Source organism: Lontra canadensis, unplaced genomic scaffold (assembly GCF_010015895.1).
Source record: "Lontra canadensis isolate GAN:19392208 unplaced genomic scaffold, GSC_riverotter_1.0 scaffold63, whole genome shotgun sequence".
In the NCBI taxonomy this organism is placed as follows: Eukaryota; Metazoa; Chordata; class Mammalia; order Carnivora; family Mustelidae; genus Lontra; species Lontra canadensis.
The window spans coordinates 10,956,952-10,963,859 of NW_022631057.1; positions in this window are offsets into that span (position 1 = coordinate 10,956,952).

Consider the following 6,908-nt stretch of genomic DNA (forward strand, 5'->3'; position numbering starts at 1 on the left):
GTGGATGGGCCTGAGGACTTACATACTGACCAGGGCTTAGCCTGAGCATTAGTTCCTGAACCTAGGACACAGCTGCTCGGCCCTAACACGCAGCAGAGGTGCTCTCTGCTTCCTCCATCCACCCCCTGGCATGGCTGTGCAAAGTCCCACAGCTGGCTGGGGTCTCCGAATTTGTTTGTGTCAAGTCCCCGTGTATGTGTGTCCCGCCCGCAGGAGCAGGGCTTGCAGAGCAGGAAGGAGGGCTGCTCCCCTTCTAGACTGGGGGTTCTGCTCCGGGAGCAGGCCTGGCCACAAGGATGCCCAGAGACAAGAAGAGGACATCCAGGCACCCAGGGAGAGGACGCCCAGGTGATGTGAGCATGTGCACATAAACCGGCATTGAGGAGCAGGTCACACTTCTTGTGAAAAAAATGCCTCTTTTTCAGGCATTTTGGTCTTTTACTTACTTATTGCCTCATCTTGTCAGGTGGCTGCCCACACATCCCACCCTGGCCCAGGCCCGGAAAGTCTTACAGGGGCAAGTTCCTGGGCTGTATTAGACCAATGTTAGAGCTGATGTATATGAGACCAAGGAGCCACAAAGCAATGCGCTGTCTCTTTTTGAAAAGGAAGACGTTTCTGACCCACGGGAAACATCAAACATTGAATCTAATAAGCTGTGTGGTCTTAGGCAAGTCACTTACCCTCTCTGAGTTCAGAGCTTTTCATCTTGGGAGTTGGGAACGTGATCCTTGTGAAACTCCTGCGAGGATCAAGGGAGATAATAGACGAGAAAGCTCTGAAAAGTCAAAGCGTTCTAGAATGTCACAACAACCGCTGTGATCCGCGGGCGTAAACTGGTGAGAACCAGGAGAAGCGGAGAACTGCACAGGCCTTACTGACTCTGTGTGCTTACCCGCCGCCTGTGCTTGCTGGCCGGGTCCTGTCTCTTCTCTCTCTGCGTGGTGTGTGCATGTGTGTTTCAGAAATATCACTCACACACACACACACACACTCACACACTCACACACTCACATGTGCAGCTCTACCCTGGGATACTTGGACCCAAAATCCGTATTTCCCCACAGTGTGGGGCCCTGGACCAGGAGTAAAGGCTCTTGGGGTGACAGCCCCACTCCTTACCACCCACAGGCCACTCTCTCGGATCCAGGAGATGCTTCAGTGACTCTGGATATTGATCTGGGTCCATTTGGGGCATCTCCGGGGCCAACAGTTCCCTTGCAGGGCCCAGGGTGATGTCATGGGACATGCTTTGGCTAGCCTGCGCATCGTGTAGCTATTTCCAGGTGGGGGGGCTCCTCGGTGGGTAGTTGTCCCCCGAAAGATAAGTGTCTGTAAGCCTTGGGGAATCTGTTTATGGGCCATTACTGACAGCTCTTTATAACTAAAGAGCATTTCTAGTTTAGCAGAATGGGAATCAAAGGACCTTTTTTATTATTGAACTTGAGTTTGGGTTCTGGAGAAAGTCTTCCCAAGTGACGTTCAGGCCAACCCATGTCCTCGCTCCCAGCCCCAGGTCTTGGACCATCCAGCACACAGGCCTGGCATAGGTGTTCCAGCAACTTCAAGAGCTCCACAGAACAGGGACCCAGCCCGCACCCCCGCTTCCTTGGTACACCAGTACACAACTCTGTATGCGGGGGCTTTTGGGTGGCTTCAACAAATGCCGGATACCTAGGGTTTCTGTGGGGCTGGGCCCAAGATGAACCACACTTCAGAAAGTGCCTGTTTCCCCATGGGTCTAGAATCACAATGAGCTGCAGTGTGGCATGGCAGTGTGGGGGCCCTCTCTTCCTCCTTGTCTCCTGCTGTCAGGGAGGGACAGTGCTGGGTCGGGGTGCAGGCTGTGAGTGCCCGGGGTGCGTGGGTGACCCGCATCCCCATGGTAATGCCTCTGGGATCTCTGCTCTCTTTCTACTGTGGCAGGAAGTAAAAAGTCTCCTGCTAAAGCCTCCCTCCCTGCTGTCCCCAGCGCGGTATTTTTCCACCTACTCCTCTGGCTTTGGTATCGATTTAAATAGAGAAGGCAGGTGGGGGGGTCGAGTGGGGAGAGAACCTGGGGAACAAGAGGCAGACTGAAGCAGAGAAGGAAAGAGAAAGAGGAGAGAAAAGCAGGGTGGGTGGGCAGAGAGGCAGGGCAGGCAGGAAAGAAGCAAAGAGCTGCAAAAGAAGTTGAGCAGAGGAGAGGGGAGCTAGGGAATAAAAAGGGAAAGAGCCAAGGGTGGGGAGCAAACTGGCTTCCCTGGGGGTGCTGGAGACTTCTCCCAGGCCAACCCTCCCCCAGCAACCAGAGGGATCCGCCTTCCTGGGAACCATCTGGAGCCCACCACCCCATCCCAAGGAGAATGCGGCAGGGACCCAGTCCTGGCCATGAGCCCCTGTGGCTTTGTGGGGTATGTGTGGGCAGAGCTTTGCCACCTCTGGCCAACCTGATGGGAGCCCTGTCCCCTGCCCTCCAGGGCCCCACTGGCCTTAGTGTGTAAACCGTGTGCATAATCTTAAGGTTCATTTCTATTAGATGAAGGCCCTTTGCATTCCAGGTTCTCCTCTGTCTGTTCCGCAGGGAGAGGTGACCTCTGTGAGGGGCCTCCTATTCCTGTCCCTGTTGGGGGGGGTCCTTGGGCCCCTCTGCCGGGCCCAGCCATGCTGGGTGGAAGTTCTTTATGGGTGATCCCCACACCCTGGGCTCTGTTGTCCCCTTTCCTTTCTGTCCTGGGGCTTTGGCTTAGAAAAAGACTCACACACAGTGGTGTTTACGGGCACAGCTGGATTTGTCTGTGTTGCCATGACAACAGTGAGGGCTGCCCCTGTTCTCTCTCCACCCCATACTCTGCTCCTTTCACAGGCTAAAAACCTCTCTCTGTCTCTGTCTCTCCATTTTTCTCAGTTTCCCTTCCCCCCACCTCCTCGCAGAGGAGCAAAGGGCCCTAGGCCAGGTTTTTGGGGATGATAGAACCTTAGGTCTCTGAGTACCCCTGAAATGCACCCCGTGCCTCCCCATCCTTGTCCCGAGGACCTCTGAAAGGAGTCCTCGGTCTCCTCTGTGCTCCCAAGACCTGTGGCCCTCTGATTTCCAACTGGCAGTCAAGATTCACCACCCTTGTATGTGTTCCCTGCTTAATTCCACCTGACCCCAACCGCCAGGACCCCCCCACATCTAAGTGGCCCCTGGGGTATTAAATCTGCGCTGGCCTCCATCCTCCATGCCCGCAGCTATGTTCTGGGCTGGCTGGCTGGCTGGCTGGGTCCAGCCTCCGAGGCAGCCTGGGGCCGTATCTTTGTGTCCAGCACAACTTGCCACCCTCCCCCCACCCCCATACCAGCACTCTTTCCTATGGCAAACCTACTCTGTGCAGACTGGTCCAGCCAACCAGCCCCCCTCTTTACCCTGCTCCATTGGTCCAAGGTTGGGGGCACCTGGCCAGGCCACACAGTACCTTCTCTGAGATCTGATATGAGGCCGTGGACTTCTCCTCCGGACTGTGAACTGTGGGGCACTTTAGCTGTGGGCTTCCGGAGACACATTTCCCACCACATGCAAAGGGACCGGTAAACGGCAGGAAGCAGTGTCATGACTCACAGATTTATCCATCATCCTGGGAATTTCTTGAGGGCAAGGGATGTGTCCCCTCTACCAGACTGGAGCTCCCCGGGGGCGGGAGCTGGGTTCCCCCATCCAATTGGGAGCTCCTCAGAGCATGAGTATTTCTGAAGCAAATGAGGTACCCAAGTCTTCATCGTTTAATTGGGAAAATATCAGGCATTTCGGGCTTGTCATCCAGGGCTTAATTCCTCATTTGGAAAACTTTCTAAAAACTCCATCCGAGTATAAACTCCACCTGGGTAGCACCTGTCTTGTTCACCAAACTATGTGCTGAGTTTAAAGAGAGGGGAAGGTAGTGGGGGAACGAGGGGGATCTCTGCCCCCTGGGGATTTGGCAGAGCTTGTGCTGCCACCAAGATATTCTAGTAGGAAGTCCAGACAGTCTAGATCAGCGTGTCCTAAACTGTATTGTGTATTACAATGTCCCGCAGAGCCTGTCGGAGCACAGACTGGGGACATGCCTTTAGAGATTGTGACTGAGCAGGCTTGGGATGAGGGGCTGGGAGGGGGGCTGACAAGGTGTGTTTCTAACAAGCCCCCTCCCCACCAAAGGTGCTGATGCTGCAGTCCGGGGACCACAGTGCAGTCTTGTCTAAATTCTTCCTGGTGTCCATTCAAGGTCCCCATCTCAGTGTGTCAGGATTTACTGAATCTGACTAATTAGGATATCAACGCCTTGGCCCTTCTCCTCTCCAGAGGCTCCCTTGGCCCTATGCAAATGTGTCTATTCCTTCTCTGGCTACTTGGGAGCCACCTTTACCAATAGTTCTCAAAGTGGGGTTCCTGGACCAGCAGCATAAGCATCACCTGGGAACTTGTGAGGAACTCAAAATCTTGGGCCTCCCCCAACACCACACCTGGTATCCTGTGTTCTTTTATGTGATGGTTGGTCAGAGGCAGCCACACAAAGAGACGCGGGAGAAGCTCAAGAGAACAGTTTGTTATACTCACAGTTTCCAGAAACAGAAGCACACCGTGCAGGGCCACGTGGGGCCACATCAGTGTTGTCAGGAGACGGGGGGGGGGGGGGGGGGGGGGGGGAGCAGGAAAAATGCGGGGGAGACTGGCCCACAGCCTTTATCGGGGTTTCTGAAGGAAAGGCAAAGCAGAGCATAGCAAACAGGGAATGATGGTCTAGTTCGAATCATTTTGGGGGGCTCTAAGTGGTAGGGGTGGTCCCTGACTGTCAGCCACCTGGCCCTGGGATGGCGAAGGCAGAGGAATATTGCCTCCCAGAGTGAATGGGGTCCGGCAGAGGACCTGTGCTCAGGGTGAGTTTGCATCTCAAAGACATGCTTCCCTGAGCTCCCGGACATCTCTAAGAATTGGTTCTACCTAGAAGGGGCAGCCTCTCTCCCCAGCTAGAAAGATTTTTTGTTTGTTTGTTTGGTTTTAAAGATTTTATTTATTCATTTGAGAGAGTGTGCACGCAAGTGAGCAGGGGGAGGAGCAAAGGGAGAGGGACAGGCAGACTCTGCGCTGAGCACACGGGGGCGGGGTGGGGGGAATGCAGGGCTCCATCCCACGCCCCCGAGATCATGACCTGAACCAAAATCGAGAGTTGGATGCTTAACCAACTGAGCCACCCAAGTGTCCCCCAGAAGTTTTTAAAGATGTCCACGCATCCTATACAGAAAATAAAAAATAGAAACAAAACCCCCACGGACTCAGAAAGTCCAGGGAGGGGCTCTCAGCGCTCTATTTTTAAGGCCTCTCCAGGTGGTTCTGGCCTGCTTCCAGAAGCTCGAGAACCGTCGCTCTAGAGAGACCAAGAGGCATTAGAAAGGCCCCCAGAGAATAGTTCCCTTAGGTGTTTCCACAAGGGAGGCCCTTCCCCCAGCAGTAGCTAAGCAGGCCCGTTCACCTGACTCTGCTCGGGTGTCAGCCCTGTCAGCCCTGTCAGCGGCGGCTGTCACCCACACAGCTGGGCCGCCTGGCCACTTCCAGCCCGCTCGGCCACTCCCTGCTGTGTGTCTCTGGGCCTCAGCACCCTCTTCTTCGTGTCTCCTCAGCAGCACGTGGGGACGGAACCTGATGCTCTGGAAAGTTCCTTCCAGGCCTGCCTGCGCAGGCTTCTCCTTATCACTCCTCCATGTCCTCAGCTGTGACCTAGAGATAACGCCCACCCCTGGGATCCCGGAGACGGGGAAATGGGGTGATGGGTAGGGAAAGCGCCCAACATGTGGTCGGGGCCTGATAAAGGTTTGCAGATTCTTAAATCACTCTCTGGTCCTCCCAGTTTTGCCAAAACCTCTTCTTTTTCCTTATTTCGACTGTAGTCTGTGCTTTAGTCAGGCCTCAGGGGACCTCCCTTCTCTCTATAGAATCAGCCTCTTTATACTCGTCAGTCGTGGGGGGTGGGTGGAGAGGAGCCCCCTGTGTACTGCCTCAAGAATGGGGTGATGGAGAGAAGAATGGGGTGATGCGGTAGCACCAGGCATCTAACAGACAGAAAGCCTCAGGCACACGACGGAGCCGGCCTGCTCCGGTCCTCTGCTCTGTGGCTTCCTGCAAAACCCCAATTCCCCTTCCTCTCTGGGGCCTCAGCGAGCACCTCTGAACAGCAGCTCAGAGTATCTGAGCCCCGAGTCCCGAGCCTGAAGGACACCCCTGAGTTTCTTCCCTGCCTGTGGCCACCCTGCTCTGTCTCCTCCCCCCACCCCCGCCCCCGCCCTTCTCTGCCAGGGGGCCTCTGCCAACGGCTGGTTATTTATATCCCTGAGCAGCTGCTGACAGACAGCTGGGAGCTGGGAGGCGGCTGACAGGGACAAGCGAGGCAGAGATGACAGGGCAGTAGGCGGTGCTGTCACTCTGTGCAGGACGGCTGGGCAGAGCCTCTTCCCTTTCACCCAGGAGGTGCCGCTTCCGCAGGGCTGACGGGGGCATCTGGGGAGGGGCGCCTCCAAGGCAGCAAGGACGATGAGCCTTTAGAAGGGGAGACAACTGGGATTGGAAGACTGCAGAAGTTTGTCCCTGTCGACCTTCCTCAGAGGGGAGGGATCAGGTGTGGCTTCATTATCTGGGCACGTGCCCGAGCACCTGCCGTTCACAAGCTGGATGACCTTGGGCGAGTCGCTTCCGACGCTGCGTAAAGTGAGATGGTTGGACAAGAAGTTAAGTTCTCTTGAGCCACGTTAGCATAGAGATTGCGGATGTAAACCCTGGAGCCTGAATCTTGGCTCGGCTACATGCTTGGGGTATCACCTTGGACAATTTCCTTACCCACTTTGTGCTTCTCCGTCCCTTTCTGTGAAATGGGGGCTTTTAATCACATCGACATCAGAGGCTTTCTGGAGGGATGAAA